Raw genomic sequence first — 22,500 nt, forward strand, 5'->3', positions numbered from 1 at the left:
TAGTGTTGTGATAAGATAAGCAGCACAACATCAGTGTCACGGCTGGCTGAAGGACTGGACCAAGGTGCAGCATGGTATGCAGACATTTTCTTTTTATAAAAAATGACGCAGACCAAACAAAGAACAAAACCAACCCCGTGAAGCTTTGGGCTATGTGCCCTGAACAAAGACAACCCCGTGAAGCTTTGGGCTATGTGCCCTGAACAAAGACAACCCCGTGAAGCTTTGGGCTATGTGCCCTGAACAAAGACAACCCCGTGAAGCTTTGGGCTATGTGCCCTGAACAAAGACAACCCCGTGAAGCTTTGGGCTATGTGCCCTGAACAAAGACAACCCCGTGAAGCTTTGGGCTATGTGCCCTGAACAAAGACAAACCGTGAAGCATTGGGCTATGTGCCCTGAACAAAGACAACCCCGTGAAGCTTTGGGCTATGTGCCCTGAACAAAGACAACCCCGTGAAGCTTTGGGCTATGTGCCCTGAACAAAGACAACCCCGTGAAGCTTTGGGCTATGTACCCTGAACAAAGACAACCCTGTGAAGCTTTGGGCTATGTGCCCTGAACAAAGACAACCCCGTGAAGCTTTGGGCTATGTGCCCTGAACAAAGACAACCCCGTGAAGCTTTGGGCTATGTGCCCTGAACAAAGACAACCCCGTGAAGCTTTGGGCTATGTGCCCTGAACAAAGACAAACCGTGAAGCTTTGGGCTATGTGCCCTGAACAAAGACAACCCCGTGAAGCTTTGGGCTATGTGCCCTGAACAAAGACAACCCCGTGAAGCTTTGGGCTATGTGCCCTGAACAAAGACAACCCCGTGAAGCTTTGGGCTATGTGCCCTGAACAAAGACAACCCCGTGAAGCTTTGGGCTATGTGCCCTGAACAAAGACAACCCCGTGAAGCTTTGGGCTATGTGCCCTGAACAAAGACAACCCCGTGAAGCTTTGGGCTATGTGCCCTGAACAAAGACAACCCCGTGAAGCTTTGGGCTATGTGCCCTGAACAAAGACAAACCGTGAAGCTTTGGGCTATGTGCCCTGAACAAAGTCAAACCGTGAAACTTTGGACTATGTGCCCTGAACAAAGACAAACCGTGAAGTTTTGGGCTATGTGCCCTGAACAAAGACAAAAGTTAACTTCCCACAAAACAGGTAGGGGGGGAAAAGGGTAACCAAGTATGGTTCTCAATCAGAGACAACGATAGACAGCTGTCTCTGATTGAGAACCATACCAGGCCAAGACATAGAAATACATAACATAGAAAAAAGGACATAGAATGCCCGCCCTAGTTACACCCTGGCCTAACCAAAATAGAGAATACAAAGCCTCTCTATGGCCAGGGCGTGACAATCAGATAGATCTGGAACGTTCTATATTACATTAAAGGACTCCAGATAGATAGATAGATAGATAGATAGATAGATAGATAGATAGATAGATAGATAGATAGATAGATAGATAGATAGATAGATAGATAGATAGATAGATAGATAGATAGATAGATAGATAGATAGATAGATAGACAGACAGACAGACAGACAGACAGACAGACAGACAGACAGACAGACAGACAGACAGACAGACAGACAGACAGACAGACAGACAGACAGACAGACAGACAGACAGACAGACAGACAGATAGATAGATAGATAGATAGATAGATAGATAGATAGATAGATAGACATGGAACGTTCTATATGATTGATTGAAATCGCATTCCAGTGTCTATTCCACAAGTTACAAATACATCGATGACGTTGCAATGCCTATTTACTCTGTTCCATCTGACTGAGCGCCATCCACAGTCTAATCAGCCCAATCCACTGTCTTATCAGCCCAATCCACTGTTGTATCAGCCCAGCCAGAACGTTTTGAACTTGATCTCCACTATAAAATGATCTAGATAGTTTCACCTGTCTTGTGATTGTTCCCATCATCCCATGTGCATTTGTACCTGTGTTTTCTATTCATCTGTTGCCAGTTCGTCTTGTCTCGTCAAGCCTACCAGTGTGTTTTATACCCTACTCCTGTTCGCTCTAGTCCCTGTTTTCTACTTCTTCCGGTTTTGACCATTCTGCCTGTCCTGACCCCGCGCCTGCCTGCCGAGCCTGCCTGCCGTTCGGTAGCTTTCTGACTCTGCCCTGAATTACTGACCTCTGCCTGCCCTGACCCTGAGCCTGCCTGCCTGCCGTTCGGTAGCTTTCTGACTCTGCCCTGAATTACTGACCTCTGCCTGCCCTGACCCTGAGCCTGCCTGCCTGCCTGCCTGCCTGCCTGCCTGCCTGCCTGCCATTCGGCAGCTTTCTGACTCTGTCCTGGATTACTGACCTCTGCCTACCCTGAGCCTGCCTGCCTGCCTGCCTGCCTGCCTGCCGTTCGGTAGCTTTCTGACTCTGCCCTGAATTACTGACCTCTGCCTGCCCTGACCCTGAGCCTGCCTGCCTGCCATTCTGAACCTTTCTGACTCTGCCCTGTAGGCCTACCTGTTTGACAGATTCAATTAGGCTGCTGCTATATCCATAGATTTGTCTGTCAAATCCTCCACCCACCATGCACTCTTTAAATAACCTACCTCTATGTCAGTGAAGGGCTGTTAAGTTAAAGTGAATACTCAAATGGAGGGGCTAACTGTTATCACGGCAACGGACTAACTGTTATCACGGCAACGGGCTAACTGTTATCACGGCAACGGGTGGCTACTTTGAAGAATCTAAAATATATTTTTGATTTGTTAAACATTTTTTTTGGTTACTACATGATTCCATATGCGTAATTTCATAGTTTTGATGTCTTCACTATTATTCTACAATGTAAAAAATTAAGAAAAACCCTTGAATGAGTAGGTGTGTCCAAACTTTGACTGGTACTGTATTCAAATAATGATTGACACATTTTCATTAAAAAAAAGTTATTTTGATTAATTTATTCATACTGTAATGACCTGACTAGATCATAAAGGAACAATTGTCCAGACAGAGGGTTGAGTTTACGAAATGACGGTTTATTAAACCAACTTCACACAGGCTACTGTTTGGCCTTAGCCCACGCCAAATAAATGATGGACACCCTGTAAAACAACCGTGACCTTCTCTTGTGAAGGCCAGACGTAAGAGAGAGAACAAAGGCTAAATCTGGTCTTAACTTCCAATGCTCCATTCCCCTGCCCAACCCCCCTCCACGCCACTCCACCAACCACCAGGATGCCTGGCATCAGAAGATTCCTAGCATTCCCGTGATTGGCAGATAGCAGGTTGATTGGCACGTCGGACCCCGCAAGCCCTGGGAACTGGTAAGTACAACACAACCCACTAATAGCCTAACACATAACACACAGCTGTCTGTGCGGGACGCTACACAGCCCCCCCCCCCCCACCACAAAGTCCCTTGTTCCCGAGGGAACAAACAAAGTCTCTGGGGCGACCTGGAGGTCTCCTTTCGCTGCGTGGCCGTGATGGTCACAGAGTGTCCAGATATGAAACAGGGGGCTCCATCCGTGGCAGGGGGCTAGCCCTGTGGGCTGTCTCCAGGAGGTCCTGGATTCTCCGGGCATACTCCGGCCCCGGGGGAATTTGAGGGCTATCCAGGGGCCGACCAAACGCTATCTCCGCAGGGGTGCGGATCTCTCTCCCCAGCATGAGGAGGGCAGGCGTGCAGGAGGTGGAGTCTTGGCCGGCGGAGCGGCATGCCATGAGGACCATAGGCAGGTGATCGTCCCAGTCACGCTGGTGTTTGGCAGAGACGATGGCCAGCTGCTGTCCAAGCGTTTTGTTGAAGCGCTCCACAAGGCCATCACTTTGAGGATGGAAAGGAGTAGTGCGGGACATACCCAGCCTCTCACACATGGTGGCAAACACACTGGACTCAAAGTTTCTGCCTTGGTCGCTGTGGATTGACTCCGCAGCTCCAAACCTGCTGAACATCCCCGCTGTCAGGACGTCGACGATGGTCTCTGCCTCCTGGTCAGGCAGAGCATAGGCCTAGTCCGTGGCCGTGAGCACCGAGCGGTTTCCACTGTCTGTGGTGGGGAAGGGCCCAACTACATCCACTCCCACCCTCTCCATGGGAGCCCCCACTGGGAACTGTTGGAGCTGAGCATGAGAGCGGCCTGGGGGGCCCTTTCTCGCTGTGCAGTTGTCACAGCAGCGACAAAAGTCCTCCACATCCCTCGTTGCTTCCCCAGACAAGCACAAGACAGGTGAAACAGATCAGGATGTGACAGAAAATCAACAAGATCCACAATATTTGGCCGTATGTTACCTGCAGTGTTGGATAACATCTATTCTTCGTTTATGTAATGGGCTGTAAGGCACACGTATCCTATCTTTAGAAAATGATCAGTCCACATGTCAAGTGTAATTGCGCCATTGTATTTACCAAATTTCTCTCTCAACTCCAGTGCCAACTGCCAGCTGTTTTTGTTTGTTTGTTGGGCCTGATGCAGGACTGTAGCGTGATAGGAGAGAGACTTTCGGACAGAAACATTCACACCTCCATTAATTCACAAAAGGATAATATAATAGCTCGGCTAGGTGTGAAAAATACCCCCAATTTGTTTAGACTACTGATAGATGCTGCAGGTCAGTCAGAGGAGAGTCCCATTGTAAAGTGTAGCCTAATGGCCTGGCTGAGTGGGTCTATTGTAAAGTGTAGCCTAATGGCCAAAAATGGGCAAACCAGCAATTTATTCGATGCTTAATAAGATCTTTAAAATGGTATATTTCTATACTCAATATCACAGATCTGATTTTCCCTAGCAAAAAAAAAATGCATCAACCCCAATAAAATGTATTAATTCATTATAATCCACATGATAATTCAAACAAAATTAGCTGTAGTGAGCGGAGAGAGACTGCATGCTGAAGACAACGAGACGGAATGCGTCTTTAACCCTGCATTATAGCGTAACTTATTTTGAACGAAAGCCAGGAATGAGCGAGTCACTCATGCTTCTGTTTTTGATTATGTTTCCCATTTGACTGTTTGTTTAATCTTCTACTGATTCTGTGATCACCAAGCCTCATGCAACCGCATCATTTCGGATAGAGCAATTTCACGAATCCGGCTGTTTTTAAATGTTGCTACGGTTATATTAAAGGATGTATTTACAGTTGTTTTTCATCAGAACAGATTCTCTGGTATTACTTCTAATACTAATACGTAATATTGTAATCTAACAGCACCCGTTTGACACGCAACAAATCCACAGATCTCCACTCCACACTGCCCCTTTCCCATCATGCATTTTAACAGCAGACTAGCCGGGACTCATTGATTAGCCTACCAATAACCACCAGTCTAATACATCTATTTAATATACACAATCACAAAGAAATCCATTCATATTTTGTTTAGAAAAAAAAATCTTAAAAATAAATATGTTATTAAGACAATTTAGTCAGAAAATAGTTATAGTAATAGTTTTATGATTTATTTACCTGTGTTATAATAGCTGAGTCTACGACTGCGCCACGTCAATGAAATTAACTTGTTCATTTAGGAGACATCACATGTTTATTTTCCCCCAGACTTTTACAATGTGAATAGGATGTAATATAACAGAATACAATAAAAGGGATATTTTCCCCTAAATGGGGATTTTATGCTGATTGTCATCTTTAGTCATGGGACTGCGGTTATTCTAGGAAACCGTTGCATTTTGACAGAGAGAGAGACCATCTGCAAAACATTTTGTGTTATTTGGGAAAACTAGGTTAATTAAAAAATAAAAAAAAACTTGGAATATGCACTTTCCAGATAAGGTATAGCAATCAAAAATGTCTGGCCTGCGTGGACCTCTGTAGGATTATTTGTAAAAAAAAGTAAGTAAGCACCAACAAGCTTCGTAAAGTGGTCGAACTAGCATTAATTTGCAACAATGGCCGACAGTAAAAGGATGTGACATCATGCCATACCATTTCTGCAAGCTGTGCTGCGCTATGAAGCAACTTGTAAATGAAAACCCTCTGTACACGGCCTCCTCCTGCCACGTCTCTACAGGGCATATTATATTGCAGCTTTTCAAGTCTCTCTGATAGGAGACATTTCAAACATTTCCGATCAGAGATATCTCCTATTTTTTTATGCTTTTATTTAACTAGGCAAGTCAGTTAAGAACAAATTCTTATTTTCAATGGCGGCCTAGGAACAGTGGGTTAACTGCCTTGTTCAGGGGCAGAACGACAGATTTTTACCTTGTCAGATCAAGGAATCAATCCAGCAACCTTTCCGTTACTAGCCCAACGCTCTAACCACTAGACTACCTGCCTCCCCCCCTCTAACCACAAGGCTACCTCCCCCCCTCTAACCACTAGGCTACCTGCCACCCCCCTCTAACCACTAGGCTACCTCCCCCCCTCTAACCACAAGGCTACCTGCCACCCCCTCTAACCACTAGGCTATCTCCCCCCCTCTAACCACTAGGCTACCTGCCACCCCCCTCTAACCACAAGGCTACCTGCCACCCCCCTCTAACCACAAGGCTACCTCCCCCCCTCTAACCACTAGGCTACCTGCCACCCCCCTCTAACCACTAGGCTACCTCCCCCCCTCTAACCACAAGGCTACCTGCCACCCCCTCTAACCACTAGGCTACCTCCCCCCCTCTAACCACTAGGCTACCTGGCACCCCCCTCTAACCACAAGGCTACCTGGCACCCCCCTCTAACCACTAGGCTACCTCCCCCCTTTAACCACAAGGCTACCTGGCACCCCCCTCTAACCACTAGGCTACCTCCCCCCTCTAACCACAAGGCTACCTGCCTCCTCCCTCTAACCACAAGGCTACCTGGCACCCCCCTCTAACCACTAGGCTACCTCCCCCCTCTAACCACAAGGCTACCTGGCACCCCCCTCTAAACAATAGGCTACCTGCCTCCCCCTCTAACCACTAGGCTACCTGCCTCCCCCTCTAACCACTAGGCTACCTGCCTCCCCCCTCTAACCACTAGGCTACCTGCCTCTTCTAACCACTAGGCTACCTGCCTCCCCCCTCTAACCACTAGGCTACCTGCCTCTTCTAACCACTAGGCTACCTGCCTCTCCCCTCTAACCACTAGGCTACCTGCCTCCCCCCTCTAACAACTAGGCTACCTGCCTCCCCCCTCTAACCACTAGGCTACCTGCCTCCCCCCTCTAACCAATAGGCTACCTGCCTCCTCTAACCACTAGGCTACCTGCCTCCTCTAACCACTAGGCTACCTGCCCCCCCCCTCTAACCATTAGGCTACCTGCCTCTCCCCTCTAACCATTAGGCTACCTGCCTCTCCCCTCTAACCACTAGGCTACCTGCCTCTACCCTCTAACCAATAGGCTACCTGCCTCCCCCCTCTAACCACTAGGCTACCTGCCTCCCCCTCTAACCACTAGGATACCTGCCTCCCCTCTCCAACCACTAGGCTACCTGCCTCCCCCCTCTAACCACTAGGCTACCTGCCTCCCCCCTCTAACCACTAGTCTACCTGCCTCCCCCCTCTAACCACTAGGCTACCTGCCTCCCCCCTCTAACCACTAGGCTACCTGCCTCCTCTAACCACTAGGCTACCTGCCTCCCCCCTCTAACCACTAGGCTACCTGCCTCCTCTAACCACTAGGCTACCTGCCTCTCCCCTCTAACCATTAGGCTACCTGCCTCTCCCCTCTAACCACTAGGCTACCTGCCTCTACCCTCTAACCACGAGGCTACCTGCCTCCCCCTCTAACCACTAGGCTACCTGCCTCCCTCCTCTAACCACTAGGCTACCTGCCTCCCCCCTCTAACCACTAGGCTACATGCCTCTTCTAACCACTAGGCTACCTGCCCCCCCCCCTCTAACCAATAGGCTACCTGCCTCCCCCCTCTAACCACTAGGCTACCTGCCTCCCCCCTCTAACCACTAGGCTACCTGCCTCCTCTAACCACTAGGCTACCTGCCTCCTCTAACCACTAGGCTACCTGCCTCCCCTCTCTAACCACTAGGCTACCTGCCTCCTCTAACCACTAGGCTACCTGCCTCCTCTAACCACTAGGCTACCTGCCTCCTCTAACCACTAGGCTACCTGCCTCCCCCCTCTAACCACTAGGCTACCTGCCTCCCCCCTCTAACCACTAGGCTACCTGCCTCCTCTGACCACTAGGCTACCTGCCTCCTCTAACCACTAGGCTACCTGCCTCCCACCTCTAACCATTAGGCTACCTGCCTCTCCCCTCTAACCACTAGGCTACCTGCCTCTCCCCTCTAACCACTAGGCTACCTGCCTCTACCCTCTAACCAATAGGCTACCTGCCTCCCCCCTCTAACCACTAGGCTACCTGCCTCCCCCTCTAACCACTAGGCTACCTGCCTCCCCTCTCCAACCACTAGGCTACCTGCCTCCCCCCTCTAACCACTAGGCTACCTGCCTCCCCCCTCTAACCACTAGTCTACCTGCCTCCCCCCTCTAACCACTAGGCTACCTGCCTCCCCCCTCTAACCACTAGGCTACCTGCCTCCTCTAACCACTAGGCTACCTGCCTCCCCCCTCTAACCATTAGGCTACCTGCCTCCTCTAACCACTAGGCTACCTGCCTCTCCCCTCTAACCATTAGGCTACCTGCCTCCCCCCTCTAACCACTAGGCTACCTGCCTCTTCTAACCACTAGGCTACCTGCCTCCCCCCTCTAACCACTAGGCTACCTGCCTCCCCCTCTAACTAGGCTACCTGCCTCCCCCTCTAACCACTAGGCTACCTGCCTCCCCCCTCTAACTAGGCTACCTGCCTCCCCCTCTAACCACTAGGCTACCTGCCTCCCCCTCTAACCACTAGGCTACCTGCCTCCCCTCTCCAACCACTAGGCTACCTGCCTCCCCCCTCTAACCACTAGGCTACCTACCTCCCCCCTCTAACCACTAGTCTACCTGCCTCCCCCCTCTAACCACTAGGCTACCTGCCTCCCCCCTCTAACCACTAGGCTACCTGCCTCCTCTAACCACTAGGCTACCTGCCTCCCCCCTCTAACCACTAGGCTACCTGCCTCCTCTAACCACTAGGCTACCTGCCTCTCCCCTCTAACCATTAGGCTACCTGCCTCTCCCCTCTAACCACTAGGCTACCTGCCTCTACCCTCTAACCACGAGGCTACCTGCCTCCCCCTCTAACCACTCTGTCAGAGTGACTGAACATTTGCCAATATAACAGAGGGGAGCCCCGGTCAAAATTCTCTTAACGTCAATCTCACCAAGATGCCGGCACGTCTCCCACATCTAGTGCCTGCAGTGTTTTTGATGGCCCATGAAGCAATGGATGCACTTAGCACAGTAGCACTTCAAGGCTCAACTTGTTTGAAAACTTGTTGTTGACATATTACAGCACACAGCAAGAGCTTCGTGATTCTTAACCGGGGAAAAAGAACAACAAGCTAGTAGACAAACAAGCTTTATTCTCCTGTCTGCTTTTGATGTCGTCTCTACATTTAGGTTAACGTTAGACATCATCTACATTGTGTTAATGTCAGACATCAAGGGGCACCTGGTAAATCAAATCAGATTGAATAGATATGCTAGATGTGGTTATTTTTTGGCCAGATGACGTTGTGTTTTTTTTCGTCTTCTTCTTCCTCCTATGGTTCACGGTCTGCTCTCTTCACACAATGTCACCTCCCTTCCCATGGTAATGCTCTAGCATGACGTCCAAAAACAAACAACACATATAGATGTGCATAAAACGTTTATAGTCCATATATAAAATATTAAATAGACAGAGATGTCTAAATTAAATTGTATGTGTTCATAAAAAAAATTACAGTCATGTGGTGGTGTTTTTCTTATTCTCTTCATTACTCTAACTTTCCTGTGTACTCATCCTAATCTACTATAACTGTGTTGCCCCCTAGTGGAGGAATAGCGTTAGTACATCCAAAAACCCATACATGCAACCCTCTCTCTCTATTTATTTATTGCCCTTTGTGTTAAATCCTTATTTACTGTAAATGTCTACGGCAAAATAAAGATCCAGGCTGATAGTGGACATGCTTGTTAAATATTTGTGTAATAGATTACAGTCAGTGGACCGTATCATTGGCAGCCTCTGGCTTTATGGCAGATATTAAAACAGGCTTTCATCATGCAGGTGCTCTAGTAGATTACAGCACCTGGAAAAAAGCCTTTATGCCTCCTCAATGGCACCCTATTCCTTTTATAGTGCACTACCGTTGGCCCCTAGGCCCGTAACGCTCTGATCAAAAGCAGAGCACTATATAGGGAATAGGGTGCTATTTTAGGATGTATCCAGGCTCGTTCCAGGTGCCTGTAGTGTGCTCTACAAACCCAGGGACTACACTCCCCACTGCTGTCTCTCTCCTTTCATGTATGTTGTTATTATAATGCCTCTTTTTCTTGTTTTTAGATTTATGCGTCGTTGGTTTTCTCAGACTCCAGGTAGAATACAGAATACAACGCGGTCTTTTGTATGGTACATGATCAAATCACATGTTATCTGTCAAAATGCTTTGTTCAACAACAGGCGTAGACTAACAGTGACATGCTTCCTTACTAACTGAGGTTAGATTTATCCTATTGTCCGGACAGTTTTGGTCTGGTGGCTGCTGTCAGGACTCCGACAGAATAAAACGGGCTGAGAATGTATCAAGTGTTGATTTAGAGTATAAGTGCTGATTCGGGATCAGTTGAGCTATTTAGTTAATCGTGAATGAGATGATATAGACAGGTGAGATCTGATCCTAGAACAGTACTCAGACTCTGAGATGATTTATGAAGATGGACAGGAGATTAAACGGGATGTCTCTCGCCCCTCTTGTGCTTTTGATGTATTATTAAACATCTCTGCAGCGTTCCCCTCCTGAGGAGGATGAGGATGTGTCAAGCCTTATCTGAGAGTAAATATAACAATGAAGAGAAATATCCACAATGAGGTACATAAACACGACCTGGAAATGACCCTAGTCTATCACAATGAGGTACATCAACACGCCCTGGAAAGGACCCTAGTCTATCACAATGAGGTACATCAACACGCCCTGGAAAGGACCCTAGTCTATCACAATGAGGTACATAAACACGACCTGGAAATGACCCTAGTCTATCACAATGAGGTACATCAACACGCCCTGGAAATGACCCTAGTCTATCACAATGAGGTACATCAACACGACCTGGAAATGACCCTAGTCTATCACAATGAGGTACATAAACACGACCTGGAAATGACCCTAGTCTATCACAATGAGGTACATAAACACGACCTGGAAATGACCCTAGTCTATCACAATGAGGTACATAAACACGACCTGGAAATGACCCTAGTCTATCACAATGAGGTACATAAACACGACCTGGAAATGACCCTATTCTATCACAATGAGGTACATAAACACGACCTGGAAATGACCCTAGTCTATCACAATGAGGTACATCAACACGACCTGGAAATGACCCTAGTCTATCACAATGAGGTACATAAACACGACCTGGAAATGACCCTAGTCTATCACAATGAAGTACATAAACACGACCTGGAAATGACCCTAGTCTATCACAATGAGGTACATAAACACGACCTGGAAATGACCCTAGTCTATCACAATGAGGTACATAAACACGACCTGGAAATGACCCTAGTCTATCACAATGAAGTACATAAACACGACCTGGAAATGACCCTAGTCTATCACAATGAAGTACATAAACACGACCTGGAAATGACCCTAGTCTATCACAATGAGGTACATAAACACGACCTGGAAATGACCCTAGTCTATCACAATGAAGTACATAAACACGACCTGGAAATGACCCTAGTCTATCACAATGAGGTACATAAACACGACCTGGAAATGACCCTAGTCTATCACAATGAGGTACATCAACACGACCTGGAAATGACCCTAGTCTATCACAATGAGGTACATAAACACGACCTGGAAATGACCCTAGTCTATCACAATGAGGTACATAAACACGACCTGGAAATGACCCTAGTCTATCACAATGAAGTACATAAACACGACCTGGAAATGACCCTAGTCTATCACAATGAGGTACATAAACACGACCTGGAAATGACCCTAGTCTATCACAATGAAGTACATAAACACGACCTGGAAATGACCCTAGTCTATCACAACAATGAAGAGAGAAGAAGAGAATGTCCAGCCACTCTTTAACAAATGTTTGTTTATTATATATATTTTTCAGAGGGTTTAATATCACATATAGATTGTAACTTCCATCAATGTATGTGTCTGCATAATTTCCAATGCCCGATGTATTTTTTGGCATATATACAGTGCCTTGCGAAAGTATTCGGCCCCCTTGAACTTTGCGACCTTTTGCCACATTTCAGGCTTCAAACATAAAGATATAAAACTGTATTTTTTTGTGAAGAATCAACAACAAGTGGGACACAATCATGAAGTGGAACGACATTTATTGAATATTTCAAACTTTTTTAACAAATAAAAAACTGAAAAATTGGGCGTGCAAAATTATTCAGCCCCCTTAAGTTAATACTTTGTAGCGCCACCTTTTGCTGCGATTACAGCTGTAAGTCGCTTGGGGTATGTCTCTATCAGTTTTGCACATCGAGAGACTGACATTTTTTCCCATTCCTCCTTGCAAAACAGCTCGAGCTCAGTGAGGTTGGATGGAGAGCATTTGTGAACAGCAGTTTTCAGTTATTTCCACAGATTCTCGATTGGATTCAGGTCTGGACTTTGACTTGGCCATTCTAACACCTGGATATGTTTATTTTTGAACCATTCCATTGTAGATTTTGCTTTATGTTTTGGATCACTGTCTTGTTGGAAGACAAATCTCCGTCCCAGTCTCAGGTCTTTTGCAGACTCCATCAGGTTTTCTTCCAGAATGGTCCTGTATTTGGCTCCATCCATCTTCCCATCAATTTTAACCATCTTCCCTGTCCCTGCTGAAGAAAAGCAGGCCCAAACCATGATGCTGCCACCACCATGTTTGACAGTGGGGATGGTGTGTTCAGCTGTGTTGCTTTTACGCCAAACATAACGTTTTGCATTGTTGCCAAAAAGTTCAATTTTGGTTTCATCTGACCAGAGCACCTTCTTCCACATGTTTGGTGTGTCTCCCAGGTGGCTTGTGGCAAACTTTAAACAACACTTTTTATGGATATCTTTAAGAAATGGCTTTCTTCTTGCCACTCTTCCATAAAGGCCAGATTTGTGCAATATACGACTGATTGTTGTCCTATGGACAGAGTCTCCCACCTCAGCTGTAGATCTCTGCAGTTCATCCAGAGTGATCATGGGCCTCTTGGCTGCATCTTTGATCAGTCTTCTCCTTGTATGAGCTGAAAGTTTAGAGGGACGGCCAGGTCTTGGTAGATTTGCAGTGGTCTGATACTCCTTCCATTTCAATATTATCGCTTGCACAGTGCTCCTTGGGATGTTTAAAGCTTGGGAAATCTTTTTGTATCCAAATCCGGCTTTAAACTTCTTCACAACAGTATCTCGGACCTGCCTGGTGTGTTCCTTGTTCTTCATGATGCTCTCTGCGCTTTTAACGGACCTCTGAGACTATCACAGTGCAGGTGCATTTATACGGAGACTTGATTACACACAGGTGGATTGTATTTATCATCATTAGTCATTTAGGTCAACATTGGATCATTCAGAGATCCTCACTGAACTTCTGGAGAGAGTTTGCTGCACTGAAAGTAAAGGGGCTGAATAATTTTGCACGCCCAATTTTTCAGTTTTTGATTTGTTAAAAAACTTTGAAATATCCAATAAATGTTGTTCCACTTCATGATTGTGTCCCACTTGTTGTTGATTCTTCACAAAAAAATACAGTTTTATATCTTTATGTTTGAAGCCTGAAATGTGGCAAAAGGTCGCAAAGTTCAAGGGGGCTGAATACTTTCGCAAGGCACTGTATGTCTTCACTTTTATTCAACAACGTAGAAATAGTAAAAATAAATAAAAACCCTGGAATGACTATGTGTCCAAACTTTTGACTGGTACTGTGTGGTACTGGTACTGTATAAATATACATATATATGTACATATATATATATATACACTGCTCAAAAAAATAAAGGGAACACTAAAATAACACATCCTAGATCTGAATGAATGAAATATTCTTATGAAATACTTTTTTCTTTACATAGTTGAATGTGCTGACAACAAAATCACACAAAAATGATCAATGGAAATCAAATGTATCAACCCATGGAGGTCTGGATTTGGAGTCACACTCAAAATTAAAGTGGAAAACCACACTACAGGCTGATCCAACTTTGATGTAATGTCCTTAAAACAAGTCAAAATGAGGCTCAGTAGTGTGTGTGGCCTCCACGTGCCTGTATGACCTCCCTACAACGCATGCTCCTGATTATATATGTATGTACACTGGAGGCGCTACCAGGAGACAGGCCAGTACATCAGGAGACGTGGAGGAGGCCGTAGGAGGGCAATAACCCAGCAGCAGGACCGCTACCTCCGCCTTTGTGCAAGGAGGAGCAGGAGGAGCACTGCCAGAGCCCTGCAAAATGACCTCCAGCAGGCCACAAATGTGCATGTGTCTGCTCAAACGGTCAGAAACAGACTCCATGAGGGTGGTATGAGGTCCCGACGTCCACAGGTGGAGGTTGTGCTTACAGCCCAACACCGTGCAGGACGTTTGGCATTTGCCAGAGAACACCAAGATTGGCAAATTCGCCACTGGCGCCCTGTGCTCTTCACAGATGAAAGCAGGTTCACACTGAGCACATGTGACAGACGTGACAGAGTCTGGAGACGCCGTGGAGAACGTTCTGCTGCCTGCAACATCCTCCAGCATGACCGGTTTGGCGGTGGGTCAGTCATGGTGTGGGGTGGCATTTCTTTGGGGGGCCGCACAGCCCTCCATGTGCTCGCCAGAGGTAGCCTGACTGCCATTAGGTACCGAGATGAGATCCTCAGACCCCTTGTGAGACCATATGCTGGTGCGGTTTGCCCTGGGTTCCTCCTAATGCAAGACAATGCTAGACCTCATGTGGCTGGAGTGTGTCAGCAGTTCCTGCAAGAGGAAGGCATTGATGCTATGGACTGGCCCGCCCGTTCCCCAGACCTGAATCCAATTGAGCACATCTGGGACATCATGTCTCGCTCCATCCACCAACGCCACGTTGCACCAGACTGTCCAGGAGTTGGCGGATGCTTTAGTCCAGGTCTGGGAGGAGATACCTCAGGAGACCATCCGCCACCTCCTCAGGAGCATGCCCAGGCGTTGTAGGGAGGTCATTGCAGGCATGTGGAGGCCACACACACTACTGAGCCTCATTTTGACTTGTTTTATGGACATTACATCAAAGTTGGATCAGCCTGTAGTGTGGTTTTCCACTTTAATTTTGAGTGTGACTCCAAATCCAGACCACCAATGGGTTGATAAATTTGATTTCCATTGATCATTTTTGTGTGATTTTGTTGTCAGCACATTCAACTATGTAAATAAAAAAGTATTTAATAGGAATATTTCATTCATTCAGATCTAGGATGTGTTATTTTAGTGTTCCCTTTATTTTTTGAGCAGTGTATATACACATTACCAGTCATACATACACATATACATGCATACATATACACATACATGCATATAAGTACATATACATATAAATAAATAAAATATATATCTTTAAAAATATATATATTTGCTTTATTACCCTGCAACCTTACCACCCCTCCCCCAATTGGAGCAAACTGGTGAACAACAAGGATTAGGCCTGTATTTCCAGCGTATATATACTACAGTAAATACATTTTTGAACAAAGTCTATTTTACAATAGATCTATTTTGTTTATTTTTACTCCTGTCCTTCCTCTACACTCAACCTCTCCCCTGTATTTCTGATGTCCTTCCTCTACCCTCAACCATCTATTACTGATGTCCTTCCTCTACCCTCAACCATCTATTACTGATGTCCTTCCTCTACCCTCAACCATCTATTACTGATGTCCTTCCTCTACCCTCAACCATCTATTACTGATGTCCTTCCTCTACCCTCAATCTCTCCCTTCTATTACTTATGTCCTTCCTCTACCCTCAACCATCTATTACTGATGTCCTTCCTCTACCCTCAACCTCTCCCATCTATTACTGATGTCCTTCCTCTACCCTCAACCATCTATTACTGATGTCCTTCCTCTACCCTCAACCATCTATTACTGATGTCCTTCCTCTATCCTCAACCATCTATTACTGATGTCCTTCCTCTACCCTCAACCATCTATTACTGATGTCCATCCTCTACCCTCAATCTCTCCATTCTATTACGGATGTCCTTCCTCTACCCTCAACCATCTATTACTGATGTCCTTCCTCTACCCTCAACCATCTATTACTGATGTCCTTCCTCTACCCTCAACCTCTCCCATCTATTACTGATGTCCTTCCTCTATCCTCAACCAACTATTTCTGATGTCCTTCCTCTACCCTCAACCATCTATTACTGATGTCCTTCCTCTACCCTCAACCATCTATTACCGATGTCCTTCCTCTACCCTCAACCATCTATTTCTGATGTCCTTCCTCTACCCTCAACCTCTCCCATCTATTACTGATGTCCATCCTCTACCCTCAACCTCTGCCTTCTATTACTGATGTCCTTCCTCTACCCTCAGCCTCTCTCATCTATTACTGATGTCCATCCTCTACCCTCAACCTCTCCCATGTATTACTGATGTCCTTCCTCTACCCTCAACCTCTCTCATCTATTACTGATGTCCTTCCTCTACCCTCAACCTCTCCCTTCTATTCCTGATGCCCTTCCTCTACACTCAACCTCTCCCTTCTATTCCTGATGTCCTTCCTCTACCCTCAACCTCTCCCTTCTATTTCTGATGTCCATCCAGTTTGATTTCTATTTGCCGTATCTTTCAAACAGTGCTCTTTCAAAAAAGTTTTCAACCCAGATTTGTTTTAAGGGCAGAGTATGTTTAGGTATCTTGTTATTAGGTGTTATTAGTCCCAACCTTCAGCTCCATTCAACCCCGCCCATCTATCTCTTAACTCTTTGGTCATATCCCAGTTTATCCTGATTAACTCTTTAGCCATATCCCAATTTACCTATTTGCTTATGGTCTTGCCTACACCTAGTGAACAGTTTTTTTAAAGCATGTGATAAATGAACATTACATTTTATTTGGAATGGCAAGCCAGACAAAATTAAACAGGCCTATTTATTTAAAATGTATTGTAGTGAGAATATTTATTTATTTCGGGATATGAATACCGAGTATGTTCACATCCCCGTCAGACCATTTTATTGGTTAACTACACGATAATGTAGAAGTCATATTTTTTAGTGATCCAATATGTAATATAGTACACTGATCATCATTTGGTTGTAATCCAGAGAGGTTAGAAAAATTATCTAGATTCTCTATGAGGCCAAGTTGCGGTTTTAAAAGAAAACATGAATCGTCAGCGTACAACAAAACCTTTGTTTTAACCCCTGGATTTCTATTCCCTTGATATTATTGTTGGATCTGATTTTAACAGCTAACATTTCAATGGCCATAATAAATAGATATGCCGACAGTGGACAACCTTGTTTTACTCCTCTTGACAGTTTAAAACCTTCTGAGAAGTAGCCATTATTTACTCTTTTACACCTCGGGTTACTATGCACGATTTGAACCCATTTTATAAGAGATTCTCTTAAATTGAAATATTCCAGGCATTTATATATAAACTCCAGTTGTACTTCATCAAAAGCCTTTTCAAAGTCAGCTATGAATAGTAGGCCCGGTTTCCCAGATTTTCCATAGTGTTCTTTCGTCTTCCAGTACTTGTATATATATTTTATATTATCTCCAATGCAGCGTCCATGTAAAAAAAAAAACTGTCTGATTAGAATGAATATTGTCCGAAAATACCTTTTTTCAATAAAAGTTCAATAAAAAATACATATTCATCCCAAAGGTCAGTTTGACTGGGTTGAGGTCAGGGCTCTGTGCAGGCCAGTCAAGTTCTTCCACAACAATCTTGACAAGCCATTTCTGTATGAACCTTGCTTTTGCACGGGAGCATTGTCATGCTGAGGCAGGAATGGGCCTTCCCCAAACCGTTGCAACAAAGTTGGACGCACAGAATTGTCTAAAATGTCATTGCATGCCTTAACGTTAAGATTTCCCTTCACTTGAACTAAGGGGACTAGCCGGATGGATCCACCAACCTTTACAGTTGACACTATGCGTTCGGGCAGGTAAGCGTTCTCCTGACATCCGCCAAACCCAGATTAATCACCGGACTGCGTGATGGTGACGCGCGATTCATCACTCCAGAGAACGCGTTTCCACTGCTCCAGAGTCCAATGGCGGTGAGCTTTACACCACTCCGGCTGATGCTTGGCATTGCTCATGGTGATCTCAGGCTTGTGTGTGGCTGCTCGGGCCATGGAAAACCTTTCATGAAGCCCCCTGACGAACAATTCTTGTGCTGACGTTGCTTCCAGAGGCAGTTTGGAACTCGGTAGTGAGTGTTACAACCGAGGACAGATGATTTTTACTCACTGCGCGCTTCAGCACTCGGCGGGTCCCGTTCTGTGATCTTACCTGGCCTACCACTTTGCGGCTGAGCCGTTGTTGCTCCTAGTTGTTTTCACTTCACAACAACAGCACTTACAGTTCTAGCAGGGCAGACGTTTGACTAACTTTATTTGTTGGAAAGGTGGCATCCTATGACGGTGCCACGTTGAAAGTCACTGAGCTCTTCAGTAAGGTCATTCTACTGCCAATGTTTGTCTATGGAGATTGCATGGCTGTGTGCTTAATTGTATACACCTGTCAGCAACATGGCTGAAGTTGTCGAATCCACTCATCTGAAGGGGTGTCCACATACTTTTGTATAAATAGCATATACAGACCAATGTGTGATTAATTCAGGAGGCATCCCAAATGGTAACCTATTCCCTTTCTAGTGCATTTCTTCCCGAAACAGGGCCAATAGGGATGCACAATCTGTGTTCTCCACCAAGGTGTGTATCTCTTTGTGTTCGAGGAGAAGAACACGTTTGAGAATGTTTTATTTTTTATTGTCACATACCAGATAGGTTACAGTGAAATTAGATGTTTTAGAGGGTCAGCCATAGTAGGACGGCAGCCCTGGATCAAATTAGAGTGAAGTGCTTTGCTCAAGGTCACATCAACAGATGTTTTTCACCTTCTCCACTCGGGTATTCGAACCAGTGATTTTTTTTGCAGTTACTGGCCCAGTGCGCTAACCGCTAGGCTACCTGCAAAGAAGGAGGAGGATATAACCAGTGAGAGGAATGATGAGAGTCTGTCTCATTCTCTCTGAGCTCAGAGTGCTGTGGACAGGGACTGTATCCCAAATGGCACACTATTCCCTTTATGTGCACTACGTTTGACCAGGGCTCAAAGCATATTTGTCTAAGCCCCGTAAGTCTCTGGTCAACAGTAGTGCACTATAAAGGCAATAGGGTGCCGTTTGGGACTCAAGTCTGGTGATGATTGTGCCTTCAGCGTTGAGGTCCATTCACAGCTCCCATGTTGCTCTAACCTCTTTATTACAGGCAGGCAGCTGAGCTGACTCCCCGACCGGCCTGGGCCCTGTGATGATGAACATAAAATAACCACCGCGGCCGACCAACATTCTCCACAGACCTGAATTAATTGGCTTCTGTCTGTCTGTCTGTCTGTCTGTCTGTCTGTCTGTCTGTCTGTCTGTCTGTCTGTCTGTCTGTCTGTCTGTCTGTCTGTCTGTCTGTCTGTCTGTCTGTCTGTCTGTCCCTGTTTACTCAAAAATTTGCATTCATGGAAATGATAAATTATACATTATGCTATTTTGTGTGTGTGGGGGTGGGGTGGGGGGTAGTGCTGATCTTACATATTCTGGAATATGATGTTTCCACCATCGTTTCCTATGACCAAAAATAGCTTCTGGCCATCAAAACAGCCATCAGTAATCTCAATTTGGATGAATACTGCTCAACTCGGACCAGACGCCAATACTCGACACTCGGGAAGAGAAAGAGACAGTGATATAGAGGGGGGCAGGGCACCGTGCAACTTATTGGTGTTTCAGGGTGTCCTAGTGGGGTATGTTGGTGTTTCAGGGTATCTCAGTGTGGCTTGTTGGTGTTTCAGGGAGTCTCTGTGTGGCTTGTTGGTGTTTCAGGGTGTCTCAGTGTGGTTTGTTGGTGTTTCAGGGTGTCTCTGTGTGGCTTGTTGGTGTTTCAGGGTGTCTCAGTGTGGTATGTTGGTGTTTCAGGGTATCTCAGTGTGGTATGTTGGTGTTTCAGGGTGTCTCAGTGTGGCATGTTGGTGTTTCAGGGTGTCCTAGTGGGGCATGTTGGTGCTTCAGGGTGTCTCAGTGTGGCATGTTGGTGTTTCAGGGTGTCCTAGTGTGGCATGTTGGTGTTTCAGGGTGTCTCTGTGTAGCATGTTGGTGTTTCAGGGTGTCCTAGTGGGTCATGTTGGTGTTTCAGGGTGTCCTAGTGGGGCATGTTGGTGTTTCAGGGTGTCTTAGTGGGTCATGTTGGTGTTTCAGGGTGTCTTAGTGGGTCATGTTGGTGTTTCAGGGTGTCTCAGTGGGTCATGTTGGTGTTTCAGGGTGTCTCAGTGGGTCATGTTGGTGTTTCAGGGTGTCTTAGTGGGTCATGTTGGTGTTTCAGGGTGTCTCAGTGGGTCATGTTGGTGTTTCAGGGTGTCTCAGTGGGTCATGTTGGTGTTTCAGGGTGTCCTAGTGGGTCATGTTGGTGTTTCAGGGTGTCCTAGTGGGGCATGTTGGTGTTTCAGGGTGTCTTAGTGGGTCATGTTGGTGTTTCAGGGTGTCTTAGTGGGTCATGTTGGTGTTTCAGGGTGTCCTAGTGGGTCATGTTGGTGTTTCAGGGTGTCTTAGTGGGTCATGTTGGTGTTTCAGGGTGTCTCAGTGGGTCATGTTGGTGTTTCAGGGTGTCCTAGTGGGGCATGTTGGTGTTTCAGGGTGTCCTAGTGAGGCATGTTGGTGTTTCAGGGTGTCCTAGTGGGTCATGTTGGTGTTTCAGGGTGTCCTAGTGGGGCATGTTGGTGTTTCAGGGTGTCCTAGTGGGTCATGTCGGGTTTCAGCTGTTGTGGAGCCAGTAACCTCTCTGTCAGTTGTTTACCCACCTCTACATGAAGCAAGTCTGTGTCTGTCTGTCTGTCTGTCTGTCTGTCTGTCTGTCTGTCCCTGTTTACTCAAAAATTTGCATTCATGGAAATTATAAATTATACATTATGCTATTTTGTGTGTGTGGGGGTGGGGTGGGGGGTAGTGCTGATCTTACATATTCTGGAATATGATGTTTCCACCATCGTTTCCTATGACCAAAAATAGCTTCTGGCCATCAAAACAGCCATCAGTAATCTCAATTTGGATGAATACTGCTCAACTCGGACCAGACGCCAATACTCGACACTCGGGAAGAGAAAGAGACAGTGATATAGAGGGGGGCAGGGCACCGTGCAACTTATTGGTGTTTCAGGGTGTCCTAGTGGGGTATGTTGGTGTTTCAGGGTATCTCAGTGTGGCTTGTTGGTGTTTCAGGGTGTCTCTGTGTGGCTTGTTGGTGTTTCAGGGTGTCTCAGTGTGGCTTGTTGGTGTTTCAGGGTGTCTCTGTGTGGCTTGTTGGTGTTTCAGGGTGTCTCAGTGTGGTATGTTGGTGTTTCAGGGTATCTCAGTGTGGTATGTTGGTGTTTCAGGGTGTCTCAGTGTGGCATGTTGGTGTTTCAGGGTGTCCTAGTGGGGCATGTTGGTGCTTCAGGGTGTCTCAGTGTGGCATGTTGGTGTTTCAGGGTGTCCTAGTGTGGCATGTTGGTGTTTCAGGGTGTCTCTGTGTAGCATGTTGGTGTTTCAGGGTGTCCTAGTGGGTCATGTTGGTGTTTCAGGGTGTCCTAGTGGGGCATGTTGGTGTTTCAGGGTGTCTTAGTGGGTCATGTTGGTGTTTCAGGGTGTCTTAGTGGGTCATGTTGGTGTTTCAGGGTGTCTCAGTGGGTCATGTTGGTGTTTCAGGGTGTCTCAGTGGGTCATGTTGGTGTTTCAGGGTGTCTTAGTGGGTCATGTTGGTGTTTCAGGGTGTCTCAGTGGGTCATGTTGGTGTTTCAGGGTGTCTCAGTGGGTCATGTTGGTGTTTCAGGGTGTCCTAGTGGGTCATGTTGGTGTTTCAGGGTGTCCTAGTGGGGCATGTTGGTGTTTCAGGGTGTCTTAGTGGGTCATGTTGGTGTTTCAGGGTGTCTTAGTGGGTCATGTTGGTGTTTCAGGGTGTCCTAGTGGGTCATGTTGGTGTTTCAGGGTGTCTTAGTGGGTCATGTTGGTGTTTCAGGGTGTCTCAGTGGGTCATGTTGGTGTTTCAGGGTGTCCTAGTGGGGCATGTTGGTGTTTCAGGGTGTCCTAGTGAGGCATGTTGGTGTTTCAGGGTGTCCTAGTGGGTCATGTTGGTGTTTCAGGGTGTCCTAGTGGGGCATGTTGGTGTTTCAGGGTGTCCTAGTGGGTCATGTCGGGTTTCAGCTGTTGTGGAGCCAGTAACCTCTCT

At 46.3% G+C, this 22,500-nt stretch overlaps 1 long non-coding RNA gene across 1 annotated transcript in view; it reads left to right on the forward strand.

The window, feature by feature from the left end:
* The window catches only part of LOC149978360 (uncharacterized), a 441,331-nt gene extending 421,673 nt beyond the window's left edge, over positions 1-19,658 (forward strand). Inside the window, exon 3 of the long non-coding RNA XR_016486385.1 lies at positions 19,522-19,658. This is a non-coding gene — a long non-coding RNA (uncharacterized LOC149978360). The remainder of the gene's footprint in view (positions 1-19,521) is intronic.
* Positions 19,659-22,500: the final 2,842 nt, after the last annotated feature.

Source organism: Oncorhynchus mykiss, chromosome 14 (assembly GCF_057628025.1).
Source record: "Oncorhynchus mykiss isolate SJ-2025 chromosome 14, ASM5762802v1, whole genome shotgun sequence".
Taxonomy (NCBI): domain Eukaryota; kingdom Metazoa; phylum Chordata; class Actinopteri; order Salmoniformes; family Salmonidae; genus Oncorhynchus; species Oncorhynchus mykiss.